Here is a 17,507-nt window from a genome sequence, read left to right on the forward strand (position 1 = left end):
ATGAATGACCAAACTGTTCTAAGCATAGGTTCACTAAGTCTATGCTGAACCAGTTTAGTTTTTCATGCTTTACTAAACCAAAAACACAAATCATTCATAGCCTTCGGCCCATCACATAATCAATCACAGCCATAGGCGCAAACAACTCAATCAACAGCCAATCTACCACAATCCAACTAATTTTCAGTCACAGACACAGGTAAGAAGGTTCAAACACAATCTAGCAATTACATCAAGTAGAGCAATTAGCAATTAGACATAATTATTCACATAGGCAAATCAATTACAGTATGCACACCCAAACAATGTCACATAGATGCATATGATGAATGCTTGCCATGTGGCTAATGAGTCTCATCTGTCGGTTATAAAGCCAAACCTGACATATCCGGTAGCTAACCCTGGACAGAACACCAAACACGGAACAAGTGAGACAATGCCGTAATTCTTGCATCTTACCCGCGTACCCGAAGCAGAGGACAACTTCACCCTGCCTCTTACCCAGGTGGTGTTATAGTTCTCAACTCAGAGCAAGCAGCGATAAAATTTCCCCTGGCATCTTACCCGGAGTTTCGAACTCTCAACCAGAGCGAGTGGATAATACTATTGCATCTTATCCGGTATTCTCACCTCTTACCCGGAGCAAGTGGATAACACCACTACATCTTACCCGGAGGCATATTACAATCAAATTCAAGCTCATTCCCATTATCATTCTAATTCATTCATAATCATTTTCGCACTTTCTCAACAATCCACAGCAAGTAAATCATCATTCATGCCATATATCACTTTACTTTGAAACCAAAATCCTTTCTCTTTATAACATTCTTTTTGACACAATCTAATTTTTCCAAACCAACCTCAAAAATCATTTCATTCTTAAACCATCTTCTTAACCACTTTAAATTAGGAGTTATTAATTAATTACCGCAACAAAGTCTCAAGATTTTGAGGGAGAATTTACCAAATTTCAATCCCTTAAATTCATTAAAGATCCTTAAAAATCATTGTTTTCTTAATTTGAATCAAATCAAAACACAAGAATTCAGAAGTCCCAAACAATTTTCAAAACCGACTCGCTTAGAACAAAATCAGTCCATTCAAATCAGAATCACCTTCAAGTTCACTTTTAAAACTAAATTCTCTAGCTTCTTCCAAAACGTCACAAACGGAGTTACTCAATCAAAATCCAATTTCCTTCAAATCCACTAAAACAACTCCGAATGTGATTCTTTAATCAAATTCAAACAAAATGTAAACCTTTCTCATATTTAAATCAACCCCCCAAACATAAGTCTTTTCTTAAGAAATAAGGCTCAATCATAATTCTCTTTTCAATAATTCAATTCAAAGCATAATTCATCATTTTCTTAAAAAATTCAAGTAAAATAATATAATTCCTAAATTTGTAATTTTATAAATGCATTTCAATTAAAGTTTCAGATTTTATAGAAATTCTGACAGCACCTCCCCTAAAACTTCGACTTTGTCACCCTTTTTTAATCCTAACCAAACATTCTGCAACCCTTTACAACGAGTTCAAAACCAAATCAGTTCAAAACCAAGTTGATTCTAAAAATTCATATCTTTTTCATATTTCATGGAAATCGAGTCAAACTCAAATCATTTTCAACGGATTAAACTCACTTTTCAAAACTTTAAAGAAACACTTTAAGAACCGTTCGTTTAGCAAAATCAAACAATAATCCAGTCAAACAACATTCATATCCATCCAAGACAATGAAACAATACATATGACTTATACAATCACTAAAAATATGTTTTGCACATCATATCAATTTATAACAATTCCCATTTAAAATAAATTAGTTTTTAGAAAAAGCCCCTACCTCGATAAGTCGAACCCCATAACCCAAATGCGTCAAAGAATTCCTTTCCTCTCGATTTGAATTCAACGGCAGCTTTCAAATCACAGTCCCGCACACTTTTGCAACAGCATAAACAACTTTAAACCACAACATGCAACCTTGGTTACTAACTCCTAAAACCATTAATATTGCAAAGACTCAAAGACTCTAATACACGTAACAGAATAGTAACGCTGGGTCTCTGAAATAGAAATACTTACTGTAGTAAGAAAATGAAACAACAACGGCCTCTGAACAGGTTTGGCGACAGCTCCGACAGCCATCCTAAGCGACATTAGTGACCAGAACTCCGACAACAGCGATTGAAACAACATGCAGTGATTGTAACATTTTTGAAACCTCAAAAGAAACGAAACCCAATACTCAAAACCTTACCGGCATTGTTTTCCAACAACGACAATGGGGTTTCAGGTGGCAGAGGCAGCGTGGAGTGGTGCACAAAATTGATTCCGTAATATTCGCACAGATAGATCAGGGGTCGTCCAAGTAATACCTCAGGTGAGTGAGGGTCGATCCTACGGAGATTGTTGGTTTGAGCAAGCAATTTCTACCTTGTAGATTCTAGTCAGGCGATTCAAAAAGATGATAGTTGTTGTGTAAAATGCATAAAACAGATAAATAAATAAAATGTTACTAGATAGATGTGAAATCAGTGATGAGTGAACGGTTGAGGTTTCGAAGATGCTTCTTCCTTCTGGATCAAATTTTTTCACCATCTACTCCAACTTCTGATTTATTCATTCCATGGCAGGCTGTAATTGATTAACACTGGGTCAGCGGTCATTAATCTCCTCTACTTCAAATCAAACGCCGGGTCATCGGCCATCCAATCTGAACGGGATGAAGCTCCTGCAGTCCATTCCCTTGGTGATCCTACTCAAAGTGCCACAGATAAGGTCGAATCTTTTGGATCAGAAAATGCTGCGTCCTGGTTCTAGCCTATACCACAAAGGCCTAATCGCCCCGTACCTCGGCTGCACTGATGTCTCCAAGTACCCAACGAAGCCGTGGATTAGCCGTCTAAGAGATGTATAATCAGGCTTGTGGTTCAGTACTATCTCGTCAAGGACTCGCAAGAACCCATGTGAAATAGGGATGACGGTCAAGTTACACTTCCAATTCATTAGGATGAAGAATGAAGATACATCTTAGAATAAAATCAAGCATAGATTGAAATAGAATAGTGATATTATTAATCCATAAGAATCAGCAGAGCTCCTAACCTTAACCTAGGAGGTTAGTGACTCATAGCTTACAGAATGTTCGAAAGTAAAAGTGGAGGAAGAAGATTGACGGAGCCCTAAATAAGGGTGATCTTCTCTTATAAATACTAATCTGATAACTAAGAATTACAGAAATAAGATAAACTAGTCTTGTAGTGTGAAAATCCACTTTCCGGGCCCACTTGGTGAGTGTTTGGGTTAAGCTTGAGTGAAGCCACGAGTTGGTACTCCCTTTGGGGCGTTGGACGCCAGCTTTGGACTCCTGAATGGGCGTTGGAAGCTAGTTGCTCCCTTTTGGGCGTTGGACGCCAGGAAGAGGGTTGGTGGCTGGCATGATGTTGAACGCCAGTTTTGGGCCTTCATTTTCAAAGCAAAGTATAAACTATTATATATTTCTGAAAAGCCCTGGATGTTAGCTTTCCATAGTTGTTGAGAGCGCACCATTTGGACTTTTGTAGCTCCAGAAATGCTCTTTCGAGTGCATGGAGGTCAGAATCTGACAGCATTTGCAGTCCCTTCTCTGTCTCTGAACCAGACTTTGCCAAAACTCCTCAATTTCAACCAGAAAATACCTGAAATCATCATAAAACACAACAACTCAAAGTAGAATCCAAAAATATGAATTTTGCACTAAAACCTATGAAAATATAATAAAACTTAAACAAAACATAATAAAAACTATATAAAAATGATGCCAAAAAGCGAATAAAATATCCGCTCATCATGGGGCTCTGGCGACTTGAACCTCCGCGAAGGTGACGACGAAACAGAACGCGGCAGTGACGGCACAACTAACGACAAGGGCTTCACGAACAGCGATGCGACTAGGCAGCACGTCTCCCTCTCTTCGCAGTTCTGGTGGTGGCTTGTCGATGGACCGACAACCCGCGTCCTCCTCTCCTTCGCACGTCTCACTTCCTCGCGTAGTCTCCTTGGCGATGACACAAATGACGACGTGACAGTGGTTGTAGCAAGGCGGTGGTCTTGAACAGCACGGTGGTGGTTATAACATCTCGAGTTTTTGAAAATTAAATAATGAGTTAATTATGATTTATTATTTTATTTAATAAAAATATTTTTCAAAAAATAATTAAATTAAATTTATAATACTTTAAATTAAAATTTATTAAAATTTTTAAATAATTTTTATTATAATAAAATATTTTAAAAAAAATATAAAAGAATTATTATTATTATTATTATTATTATTATTATTATTATTATTATTACTACTACTACTTAGCTTTATTATTATTATTATTATTATTATTATTATTATTATTATTATTATTATTATTATTATTACTACTTAGCTTTATTTTATTATTATCATTACTATACTATAACAACGGAAAAGAAAGATATATATATATATATATATATATATATATATATATATATATATATATATATTCCTTGATAAACATTATGCTACCTTAATTAGCATTATTTTCTAATGTTAATTTCTCTGATCTCTTTCTTTAGGCTTAGGCCATAAAGAAAACAAAGATTAATAAAAAGTCAAACTTGCCTTATATATATATATATATATATCGGGTGGATTTCATGAAAAATACATTAAGTGAAAAATAATAGTTAAGGTGAGAGATTAGGGGTAAGTAAACTTGTGAGGAAGACACTTCTGTTCATGGCAAATAAACAATACAAGAACTAATAGTGAGGAAGAGAGGTAGAGAATAAGTGTTGAGACCTCCATTAATGTCACAAGAGGATGAATGAGCTTTGTTTAAAGTGGACAGGAATGGTTTACAGAAAAGAGAAGCTCTCAGAAGAAGATGGAGGTGAAGGTGAAAGTAAAGGATGAAAAGGGTTTCAAGGTCTGTGAAGAAGAAGATGATCAAGGTGAAAGTGAAAAGTGAGAGTGAAGGATGAAGGATGCTTTACAGAGGTGGCTTGAGGTCCTTTTTATAGTGTAAAACCATGATGAAGAGGGCACCCCTTGGCCAATGGTTTTAGTCTGACATTTGGTTTACTGCTCTTTCCAAAATATCTTTAGGTATTTGGGATCATCTCAAGTCTTGTCAACTGAAAAGGGTAGGAAGTTGATTCCCACACGTTAAACTAAAGCTCCTGACATGTGACATTAGTAAAGGGACATCTAGTTTGGTTTTCTTTCAACTAGATGACACCTTTACACTCCAAATCCAACCAATCCACTTCCACCAATATAGTTCCCACTGAAGAGAAATTCAACTCCTCAAGGTGTTATTTTGGGTTCCATCCTTTTAGCCCAATACCTTTAGGAGGAACTTAACTCTTTTTTGACCATGTTTGTAGGTCATTATAAAAATAATTATGTACAAAAAATGTTTATATTTTTAGTACACAATCATAAGCCCCCATGCAGTTTTTGAGGGTACAAAGTATTCCCTCAAGCTGCATTAAACTTTTTTGTACTCAACAGAACAAGAATAATAATTAATTTTTTTTTAAGAAGCTAACATATCATAACTCTAAAGAATCAAATCTCCCCTCTTTTATTTATTTTTTTTTGTCATAATGAGATATGTATTTGTAAATATTCAGATATAAATATTTCTGTATAATATGAATATAATTATGTACTCATAAAAAAATGAATAAAAGAATGTTATTGTGCAAATATTTTAAATATTAATAAAATAAATAAATAAATAAATAAGATTATTAAATGAATATATTCATAATTTATCTGTATGTATGTATTTATTTTTAAAAGTAGTGTATGTATATATACATAATATTATTATTAAAACATATATATATATATATATATATATATATATATATATATATATATATATATATGTTATGAAAAAAGAGGGATGATTTGATTTAATATAATAATTTAATATATAAGGAAATAAGAAGGGGAGAAACTCTTAACCTTTTAATTGGACGCGTTTTAAATTTGAATACCTGGATTTGGAGAGACACATAAGAAGGGGAGAACACCTGGGAGGATAGGGGAGAGCGTGTTTCTCATCATCTTTGTTAGGGTATTTTTTTTATTTACACAGCAGCACCACCATCCAAACCCTCTGTCTTCTTCAACAATTGGGAATTTTTCTTAGGACAAAGGATACTCCCATATTCAACATTGCTCTGTCTTCTCACTCTGTCTTCTTATTTAGTAAGACTCTTTTTCTTCTTTTCTTGCTTTTGTCTTTGGTCTTGCCCCCTTTTTGTCATATAATGCATACTCTTATTTTCTTAGATGAGATTCTGACACTTGAATATCTACTATTGTATATTTGACATTATTTTTTGTATTATTCTGAACTTGTGTCTGAACTCTGATGATCATTCTGTACTCTTTGTTACTCTGAACCCTTATTATTATGTTCTCTGCCTTTGTTCTCATGTAACCCCTCTCAGCCCCCATGTATATTGAGTTGCTAATTTTGGGATTAGCTATAGGGATTCTTTGATAAAGATCTTTCACCTTACAACTTGGATGTTATATCCTCATTTGTACATGTTCTCATTTGTATATGTTTCCAATGGCATCACAAAATAAAAAAAATTGAGTTAAACATCATGAGCAATGTTCATCTGCAACTATAAAATAGATATTTAAGAATGAAAATAATTTAATTAAAAAATTTTTTTTCTGTATAGTATAGTCATAAGTAATTTGTTTATAAACTTTTTCAATTAGAACAAATTTTTAGTGTTCCATATTTATATTCTTTCAAAGCTATAAACGTATAATATTTTGCAATATTTTCATATATGTCACCAAATAAAATATGATGTTGTGAGGATATGAGGAGTTAGTGGCCTTATCGAGTAAAGAATATGATGAATGATTTTCATACCTTTGCTTTTTTGTTTCATTTGAGAACTCCTTGGTTGTTTTTTTGACATACGATGCTCTTTGACTTTTTTAGAATTTTTTGGGTGTTCTGCAATATTCTCCTTTATATTTTGAACATTTTTGTCATTGGTATTTGCGTGATATTGATGTTTACTCTATTTTGTTGTTGCTGTTCTCCTTCTTCCCCCCTTTTTTTAGGAATTGCTTATTTTTTGTTGTCATGCCTCGTGTGAAACTTGCTGAAATAATGGATAGTGACCCAGAGGACTCTAGTAATAGTTTAGGTACTGACTCTTCTGTGAATGATATGGACGATGTTCCTGAAGAATATGCAATGGGATTTTCTGAATCTATCCCCCAACTTTGGGTTAAACCATCAAATAAGAGGGCTACTTTTGTGGATCTTCCTCTGATGAAGAAACCTTTTTTGGACCCTCCTTCTTCTGGCTTGTTATCAGGTATGGATAAAACTATGAAACCCGCCTTTGATTCTTCAGATTGTAGAGTTTTGGGTGAATTTGTTGAGAAGCCTTCATATCAAGTGGGTCCTACTCTACTTTGTTCTCGGTTGAAGCGCCAAGAATTTCCATGGACGTCTTTTAAATCTGAGGCAGCTACTCACATAAATAAGGTTTGGCAAAAGTGTGTGTTCACAGTATTGTTTGAGGAGGGTGGTAGTTTTGTGAGGAGATTAGAATCAGCTGGTGTTGCCGAGGCTATTCGCACATCTGTAGGTTGGTTGTTCTCTGCCATCTATCCTCATAATTGATTCTTATAATTTCTTTACCTTGTTGCTATATGTTGAAGAAGCACTAACTGATTTCCTCTTGGCAGGTTTGGGTGTTCAGCGAAATGGATCTGATATGAGTTTACTTTGGCAGAGGTGGTGTTCTCAGACTCATACTTTTCTGACTTCTTGGGGTGAGTTTTCACCCACTTTGGAAGATGTTGTGGTTCTTCTTCAACTGCCGGTGTTTGGTAGTGTGGATCTCACTCTTCTTCGCCCAGATTTTGATCTGCTTAAGCTTGCACGACATCTTCAAATGAGTTTAAGTGATGCTGGTCGATATGCAAAAGAGTTGTTCAAGAGTAGGCAGGCTAAGAAATCTTCCTCCAAGGATGAGCATCCGGAGACTCGTCGGTCCTCGAGAGGAAAAGAGGTGGTTGGCGACAAGCAAGATTCCAAGAAGAAGAAGATTACTGTTAAGTATTCTTACTCTAATTGGTCTCGTTATTTCTTTGGTGATTTCCTCAATGGTGAGTTTATCCCTGCTCCTGCTGTATCTTCAGATCTTAGGGGAGCTGCTTTTGTTGCTTATTGGTTAAGTAAATATGTATTTTTGGGACCGGCGAATGAGTGTATGAGCCATGGGGTGTTTCTTTTAGCCTGCTTGATTGCTAGAGGAGAACGTTTACCATTGGCTCCTATGTATCTCGGTAGCTTATATACGCGGCTTGATCAATTTTCCCAGCAACTCAAGATTGCTCATGGTCACTTTCCAGTTTTGTCTTTCATTGACGAAATATTTCTTCAACTCTTTCTTTTTGAGCGGTTCTCTCTGTTTGCTCCCACCCATAAGCCCCCTACAATTCTTCCAGATAAGAAGGCAAGTCCTCGTGCTTGGACTTGGGTTTTAGCTCATCCTTCGAAATCTTTGGAGGATGTTATTGACTTGGAGAAAAATTTTTGTTTTCACCCGTACGTAATCTCTTACCAGCCCGATGCATCGGCTATTCATCGTATATATTCTGCTTGTCTTGAGCATGACCGCAATAATATTTCCACCGGAAAGGATGGGGTTTATGACTTTTGGCTTTTGTGTACTTCTCCTACCCCCCTTCCTGGCTTGATTGTTATGGATAGGGATTTTCACTGTGGAGCTTTGATTTGTCCAGTGATCTACCGTCCTGATAGGGTAAGTCGCCAACTAGGGTGGGACCAGGATCCAAAGAATGTGGAGCATATTTTTTTTTCACCGAAAAATTTAATGAAAAAGGTTCTGTTTCAAGAAGAACTCCCGGAGTACAATCCTTTCTTGGTTTTTCCTTTTGACAGGGATGGGGGAGTTACAATGGAGTATGTGGATTACCTCATGCGTATGAAGGAGCATATTAGGCAATATGAGGGCACATCCGTCCTTGATATCAGATTATTTGTCCCGGTTTTGATCAAGGATCCATATTTTATGACTGGCAACCTTTCTCCTTTGACTATTACAAGTAATATTTACTCTTTGCTGATTCTTATTTTTTGTTTCTTCATTTCTTTTTCGTCCATCCCTCCTTCTTGTGTGTTTGATTGCTGTATCTTTTGTGCTGGTGTTTTGTAGACTTGAACGCCAGGTGTTATAGACATCCACCTTCTTCAAAAAGAAAACTTGATGATTCAGTTGTTACTGCTGAAGTGGTCAAGCGCAGTAAAGTGGAGAGTTCAAATGTTGAGATTGCAAAGAGGTCTCTTGAAAGACCACCTGGGCCTTCTGTTGATGCTACGCCTTCACCAATTTCTACTGGCTCAGGGATTTCTCCTTCTTCAACGGCAAAAGCTAAAGGTTCTTCTGTCGCTGCTTGCTTTGTTGAGTCATCATAGTCTCCTGGTAAGGCTGTGATTAGCTTATCTAGCAGTGTTGTGAAGCGTAGGTCTCATCGTCTTTTGGATAAACTGAAAACAATTCCAAATGCACCTTCTGATCCGGTAAATGTAGGCGATGAGAGCTCTCTAGAAAGGGTCAGTGGGGACTCTCCTAATTCATTTATTGTTGGAGACGTCCCTGACGAGGGTACTACCCAAGAAGTTGTGCGAGATGGCCTACGAGCAAAAGCAAGTTCTAAGAGAAATGTTGACATTGAGCCGGGTGTTACCTGCCAAGGGGATCCTACTAGACGTGTTGTTACTCCCACCCGAACAGTTTTTCCTGGTGCAGGTACAACTGTTTTACTCCACCTCTTCTTTTTTTTTCTTTTTTGAGACTTGCATACATGATTTTGTCCATGCTGTTTGTATGTATGTTTGTATCTTTAGCTTCTCATACCGCTTCTGAGTCCACCTTTCAAGCTTCAAGCACTTCTAAAATCACAAAGGAACCTTTAGCTAGTGCTTCTTCTGGTGTGTTCCATTGTATTTCTTTTCATTTGTCAGGCATGCCAACATTTTATAAGTTCCTGATGAAAAAAGGTTGTTTTGCTTTTTAGTTTCTGTCCGCGATGAGTTTGAGCATTTCAATGGCGATGCGAAGAATTTGTTATCGAAGATTGCATCCCGGGCTACTTCCTTCTTGCTTCCAAATGACCTAAACTGTCTTTTCAAGAAGCTTGGGTACCAAGCTTTTCTTGACGCATGGGATTTCTTCCTTCACACTCCCTTGCAGACTTGTGGGGTGCTCATCGGGATATGGTAGAAAATCATCTAAATAACCTTAAGTTATTTAAATTTAGTGGTCGTTGGCTTGAAAATCTTTCTGCAAAATTGGAGCCTCCACCTGGGATTTCTGATCTTGCTAGAGAAGAATTATTGTCTAAAGAGCATCACATTCTCTCTTCTGATGTTTCTGCTCTTCAAGAAAAGGTTAACAAGCTTACATATGAATTGAACACCCTAAAGGCTAGGTTAGCCAGCGTCAGCATGGAGCGAGAGCAATTGGCCAAGCATAAGGAGGTTGCTTCTTCTGTGATTTCTTACAGTGATAATTTGTGGCTGTGATAGTTTCCAGCACTTTATTTCGTAAAATATGTAATACTTTGACAAAGTATACTTTTGTCCTACTGCTTCTGTGACTTTCATTGTACACCTCTTTTTGGGTGTTATGTTTCCCCCTTTTTTTTAATATAATATGCATACTTCTCCAGGGGTTTTACCTGCTTGTGTGATCATTTTATTTTGGATACACACATTCTTTTTTTTTTTTTTTTGCAGGGGGAGGGTTTGATTCTAAGAAGAGTGGTGCGCGAAATTGTGATTCACTACACAACTTTGCACAACTAACCAGCAAGTGCACTGGGTCGTCCAAGTAATACCTTACGTGAGTAAGGGTCGATCCCACGGAGATTGTTGGTATGAAGCAAGCTATGGTCACCTTGTAGATCTCAGTCAGGCAGACTCAAATGGATATAGATGATGAATAAAGCATAAAGATAAAGATAGAGATACTTATGTATATCATTGGTGAGAGCTTCAGATAAGCGTATGAAGATGCCTTCCCTTCCGTCTCTCTGCTTTCCTACTGTCTTCATCTAATCCTTCTTACTCCTTTCCATGGCAAGCTTATGCAAGGATTTCACTGTTGTCAGTGGCTACCTCCCATCCTCTCAGTGAAAATGTTCCTATGCTCTGTCACAGCATATGGCTAATCAGCTGTCGGTTCTCGGTCAGGCCGGAATAGAACCCAGTGATTCTTTTGCGTCTGTCACTAACGCCCCGCCTGCTAGGAGTTTGAAGCACGTCACAGTCATTCAATCATTGAATCCTACTCAGAATACCACAGACAAGGTTAGACCTTCCGGATTCTCTTGAATGCCGCCATCAGTTCTCGCCTATACCACGAAGATTTCGGTTAAAGAATCCAAGAGATATTCACTAGAGCCTCGTATGCTTGTAGAACAAGAGTGGTTGTCAGTCACTTTGTTCATAAGTAAGAATGATGATGAGTGTCACGGATCATCACATTCATCAAGTTGAAGAACAAGTGATATCTTGGACAAAGAACAAGCGGAATTGAATAGAAGAACAATAGTAATTGCATTAATACTCGAGGTACAGCAGAACTTCACACCTTAATCTATGGTGTGTAGAAACTCCACCGTTGAAAATACATAAGAACAAGAGTGATCATTGGTTTCGGCCCCAGAGAGGAAACCAGAAGAACCAAGATGAAAATACAATAGTAAAAGGTCTTACTTATAGGAAACTAGTAGCTTAAGAATTACAAAGGTGAGTAAAAGACATAAAAATCCACTTCCGGGCCCACTTGGTGTGTGCTTGGGCTGAGCAATGAAGTATTTTTCGTGTAGAGACTCTTCTTGGAGTTAAACGCCAGCTTTTATGCCAGTTTGGGCATTTAACTCCCATTTAGGTGCCAGTTCCGGCGTTTAACGCTGGGAATTCTGAGGGTGACTTTGGACGCCGGTTTGGGCCATCAAATCTTAGGCAAAGTATAGACTATCATATATTGCTGGAAAGCCCAGGATGTCTACTTTCCAACGCCGTTGAGAGCGCGCCAATTGGGCTTCTGTAGCTCCAGAAAATCCACTTCGGGTACAGGGAGGTCAGAATCCAACAGCATCTGCAGTCCTTTTCAGTCTCTGAATCAGATTTTTGCTCAGGTCCCTCAATTTCAGCCAGAAAATACCTGAAATCACAGAAAAACACACAAACTCATAGTAAAGTCCAGAAAAGTGAATTTTAACTAAAAACTAATAAAAATATACTAAAAACTAACTAGATCATACTAAAAACATACTAAAAACAATGCCAAAAAGCGTATAAATTATCCGCTCATCACAACACCAAACTTAAATTGTTGCTTGTCCTCAAGCAACTGAAAATCAAATAAGATAAAAAGAAGAGAATATACTATAGACTCCAAATTATCAATGAAACTTAGCTCCAAATTAGATGAGCGGGACTAGTAGCTTTTTGCCTCCGAACAGTTTTGGCATCTCACTCTATCCTTTGAAATTCAGAATGATTGGCTTCTTTAGGAACTCAGAATCCAGATAGTGTTATTGATTCTCCTAGTTAAGTATGATGATTCTTGAACACAGCTACTTATTGAGTCTTGGCCGTGGCCCAAAGCACTCTATCTTCCAGTATTACCACCGGATACATACATGCCACAGACACATAATTGGGTGAACCTTTTCAGATTGTGATTCAGCTTTGCTAGAGTCCCCAATTAGAGGTGTCCAGGGTTCTTAAGCACACTCTTTTTGCCTTGGATCACAACTTTATTTCTTTCTTTTTCTTTCTTTTTCTTTCTTTTTTCTTTTTCTCCCTTTTTTTTCGTTTTTTTTTTTTTTGTATTCACTGCTTTTTCTTGCTTCAAGAATCATTTTTATGATTTTTCAGATCCTCAGTAACATGTCTCCTTTTTCATCATTCTTTCAATAGCCAACAATTTTTAACATTCATGAACAACAAATTCAAAAGACATATGCACTGTTCAAGCATACATTCAGAAAACAAAAAGTATTGTCACCACATCAAACTAATTAAGCTAGTTTTAAAGATGAGTTTGAAACCCTGTACTTCTTGTTCTTTTGTGATAAAAACAGTTTTCTTTTAAGAAAGGTGATGGATTCATAGGACATTCATAACTTTAAGGCATAGACACTAAGACACTAATGATCATAAGACACAAACATAGACAAACATAAGCATGAAAAACAAAAGAACAAGGAAATTAAAGAACGGGTCCACCTTAGTGATGGCGGCTTGTTCTTCCTCTTGAAGATCCTATGGAGTGCTTGAGCTCCTCAATGTCTCTTCCTTGTCTTTGTTGCTCCTCTCTCATGATGAGAGGGGTCTCTTTGTTTGCTCCATCCTTTTCTTAGTGATGGGCTTGAGGTCATGCCTTCTCAGTTGAACCGGCTTCCCTCTTGAATTTCTCTTCCATTAGGCGTCCTCTTCACAGATATCTATGAGGACTTGGTCCAACCTTTTGATCAAAGTTGACCCTTCTTCATGGCCACAACTTCATAGAAGTGGTCTTGATGCACCCTTGAGATGAATCTCTCCATCTCTCATGACTCAGAGGTAGAAGCTTTTGCCTTCCCTTTCCTCTTTCTAGAGGTTTCTCCGGCCTTGGATGCCATAAATGGTTATGGAAAAACAAAAAGCAATGCTTTTACCACACCAAACTTAGAAGGTTTGCTCGTCCTCGAGCAAAAGAAGAAAGAAGAGAGTAGAAGAAGAAGAAAATGAGGAAGAAGGGAATGGCTTTGTGTTCGGCCAAAGAGGGGGAGAAGTGGTGTTTTGGTTGTGTGAAAATGAAGGGGTAAAGAAGGGTTTATATAGGAGTGGGGGAGGGGTATTGAGGTGATTGGTGAATGGGTGAAGAAGAGAGAGAGTAGTGGGGTTGGTGGGGGTCCTGTGGGGTCCACAGATCCTGAGGTGTCAAGGAAAAGTCATCCCTGCACCAAATGGCATGCAAAATCACGTTTTGAGCCAATTCTGGCGTTAAACGCCGGGCTGATGCCCCTTTCTGGCGTTTAACGCCAGGTTCTTGCCCTTTTCTGGCGTTTAACGCCAGTCTGGTGCCCCTTTCTGGCGTTAAACGCCCAGAATGGTGCCAGACTGGGCGTTAAACGCCCACCTGCTAGTCTTACTGGCGTTTAAACGCCAGTAAGTTCTTCCTCCAGGGTGTGCTGTTTTTCTTCCTGTTTTTCATTCTGTTTTTGCTTTTTCAATTGATTTTGTGACTTCTTATGATCATCAACCTACAAAAAATATAAAATAACAAAAGAAAATAGATAAAATATAACATTGGGTTGCCTCCCAACAAGCGCTTCTTTAATGTTAGTAGCTTGACAGAGGGCTCTCATGGAGCCTCACAGATACTCAGAGCAATGTTGGAACCTCCCAACACCAAACTTAGAGTTTGAATGTGGGGGTTCAACACCAAACTTAGAGTTTGGTTGTGGCCTCCCAACACCAAACTTAGAGTTTGACTGTGGGGGCTCTGCTTGACTCTGATTTGAGAGAAGCTCTTCATGCCTCTTCTCCATGGTGACAGAGGGATATCCTTGAGCCTTAAACACAAAGAATTCTTCATTCACTTGAATGATTAGTTCACCTCCATCAACATCAATCACAGCCTTTGCTGTGGCTAGGAAGGGTCTGCCAAGGATGATGGTTTCATCCATGCACTTCCCAGTCTCTAGGACTATGAAATCAGCAGGGATGTAATGGTCTTCAATTTTTACCAAAACATCCTCTACAAGTCCATGAGCTTGTTTTCTTGAGTTGTCTGCCATCTCTAATGAGATTCTTGCAGCTTGTACCTCAAAGATCCTTAGCTTCTCCATTACAGAGAGAGGCATGAGGTTTACACTTGACCCTAAGTCACACAGAGCCTTCTTGAAGGTCATGGTGCCTATGGTGCAAGGTATGGAAAACTTCCCAGGATCTTGTCTCTTTTGAGGTAATTTCTGCCTAGACAAGTCATCCAGTTCTTTGGTGAGCAAAGGAGGTTCATCCTCCCAAGTCTCATTTCCAAATAACTTGTTATTTAGCTTCATGATTGCTCCAAGGTATTTAGCAACTTGCTCTTCAGTGACATACTCATCCTCTTCAGAGGAAGAATACTCATCAGAGCTCATGAAAGGCAGAAGTAAGTCCAATGGAATCTCTGTGGTCTCATTTTGAGCCTCAGATTCCCATGGTTCCTCATTAGGGAACTCATTGGAGGCTAGTGCACGCCCATTGAGGTCTTCCTCAGTGGCGTTCACTTCCTCTCCTTCCTCTCCAAATTCGGCCATGTTGATGGCCTTGCACTCTCCTTTTGGATTTTCTTCTGTATTGCTTGGGAGAGTACTAGGAGGGAGTTCAGTTACTTTCTTGCTCAGCTGTCCCACTTGTGCCTCCAAGTTCCTAATGGAGGACCTTGTTTCAGTCATGAAACTTTGAGTGGTTTTGATTAGATCAGAGACCATGGTTGCTAAGTCAGAGTGGCTCTGCTTAGAATTCTCTGTCTGTTGCTGAGAAGATGATGGAAAAGGCTTGCCATTGCTAAACCTGTTTCTTCCACCATTATTGTTATTGAAACCTTGTTGAGGTCTCTCTTGATTCTTCCATGAGAAATTTGGGTGATTTCTCCATGAAGAATTATAGGTGTTTCCATAGGGTTCTCCTAGGTAATTCACCTCTTCCATTGAAGGATTCTCATGATCATAAGCTTCTTCTTTAGATGAAGCATCTTTAGTACTGCTTGGTGCATTTTGCATTCCAGACAGACTTTGAGAAATCAAATTGACTTGTTGAGTCAATATCTTGTTCTGAGCCAGAATGGCATTCAGAGCATCAATCTCAAGAACTCCTTTCTTCTGACTTGTCCCATTGTTCACAGGATTCCTTTCAGAAGTGTACATGAATTGGTTATTTGCAACCATTTCAATGAGTTCTTGAGCCTCTGTAGGCGTCTTCTTCAGATGAAGAGATCCTCCAGCAGAGCTATCCAAAGACATCTTGGATAGTTCAGACAGACCATCATAGAAAATACCTATGATGCTCCATTCAGAAAGCATGTCAGAAGGACATTTTCTGATTAATTGTTTGTATCTTTCCCAAGCTTCATAGAGGGATTCTCCTTCCTTCTGTCTGAAGGTTTGGACTTCCACTCTAAGCTTACTCAATTTTTGAGGTGGAAAGAACTTTGCCAAGAAGGCATTGACTAGCTTTTCCCAAGAGTCCAGGCTTTCCTTAGGTTGAGAGTCCAACCATATTCTAGCTTTGTCTCTTACAGCAAAAGGGAATAGCATCAGTCTGTAGACCTCAGGGTCAACCCCATTAGTCTTGACTGTGTCACAGATTTGCAAGAATTCAGCTAAGAACTGATGAGGATCTTCCAATGGAAGTCCATGGAACTTGCAATTCTGTTGCATTAGAGAAACTAATTGAGGCTTAAGCTCAAAGTTGTTTGCTCCAATGGCAGGGATAGAGATGCTTCTCCCATAGAAGTCGGGAGTAGGTGCAGTAAAGTCACCAAGCACCTTCCTTGCATTGTTGGCATTGTTGTTATTTTCGGCTGCCATGGGTTCTTCTTCTTTGAAGATTTTTGTTAGGTCCTCTACAGAGAGTTGTGCCTTAGCTTCTCTTAGCTTTCGCTTCAAGGTCCTTTCAGGTTCAGGGTCAGCTTCAACAAGAATGCCTTTGTCTTTGTTCCTGCTCATATGAGAGAGAAGAAAACAAGAAAATATAGAATCCTCTATGTCACAGTATAGAGATTCCTTGAGGTGTCAGAGGAAAAGAAAAATGGAAGACAGAGGTAGAAAATTCGAACTTATTAAAGAAGATGGAGTTCGAATTTTGCATTAAGGAATAGTGTTAGTCCATAAACAGAAGGATGTGAGAAGAGAGGAAGAAATTTTCGAAAAATTAAGTTAAAAAGATTTTGAAAACATTTTGAAGAACACTAATTGATTTTCGAAAACAAAAGTGGGAAAGAAGTAAAGTGATTTTTGAAAAAGATTTTGAAATTAGAAATTAAAAAGATTTGATTGAAAACTATTTTGAAAAAGATGTGGTTGAGAAGATATGATTGGTTTTTAAAAAGATGTGATTGAGAAGATATGATTTGAAAACAATTTTAAAAAGATTTGATTTTAAAAATTAATGACTTGCCTAACAAGAAAAGATATGATTCAAACATTGAACCTTTCTCAACAGAAAAGGCAACATACTTGAAATGTTCAATCAAATCATTAATTGTTAGCAAGTATCTTTGAAAAAGGAAAGAAATTGATTTTGAAAACATTTGATTGAAAAGATATGATTTGAAAAAGATTTGATTTTGAAAAACTTTGAAAACTTGAAAAAAAATTGATTTTGAAAACAAAATCCTCCCCCTTGTGCCATCC

General features: G+C 37.9%; 1 non-coding gene across 1 annotated transcript; it reads left to right on the top strand.

Moving 5' to 3' along the window:
- The first annotated feature begins 16,169 nt into the window (after positions 1–16,169).
- On the top strand, positions 16,170–16,277 carry LOC130937835 (small nucleolar RNA R71). Its single transcript, XR_009069031.1, has one exon. It is a non-coding gene; the product is annotated as a small nucleolar RNA R71 (small nucleolar RNA).
- The last annotated feature ends 1,230 nt before the right edge of the window (positions 16,278–17,507 follow it).

Source organism: Arachis stenosperma, chromosome 6 (genome assembly GCF_014773155.1).
Source record: "Arachis stenosperma cultivar V10309 chromosome 6, arast.V10309.gnm1.PFL2, whole genome shotgun sequence".
NCBI classification, from domain to species: domain Eukaryota; kingdom Viridiplantae; phylum Streptophyta; class Magnoliopsida; order Fabales; family Fabaceae; genus Arachis; species Arachis stenosperma.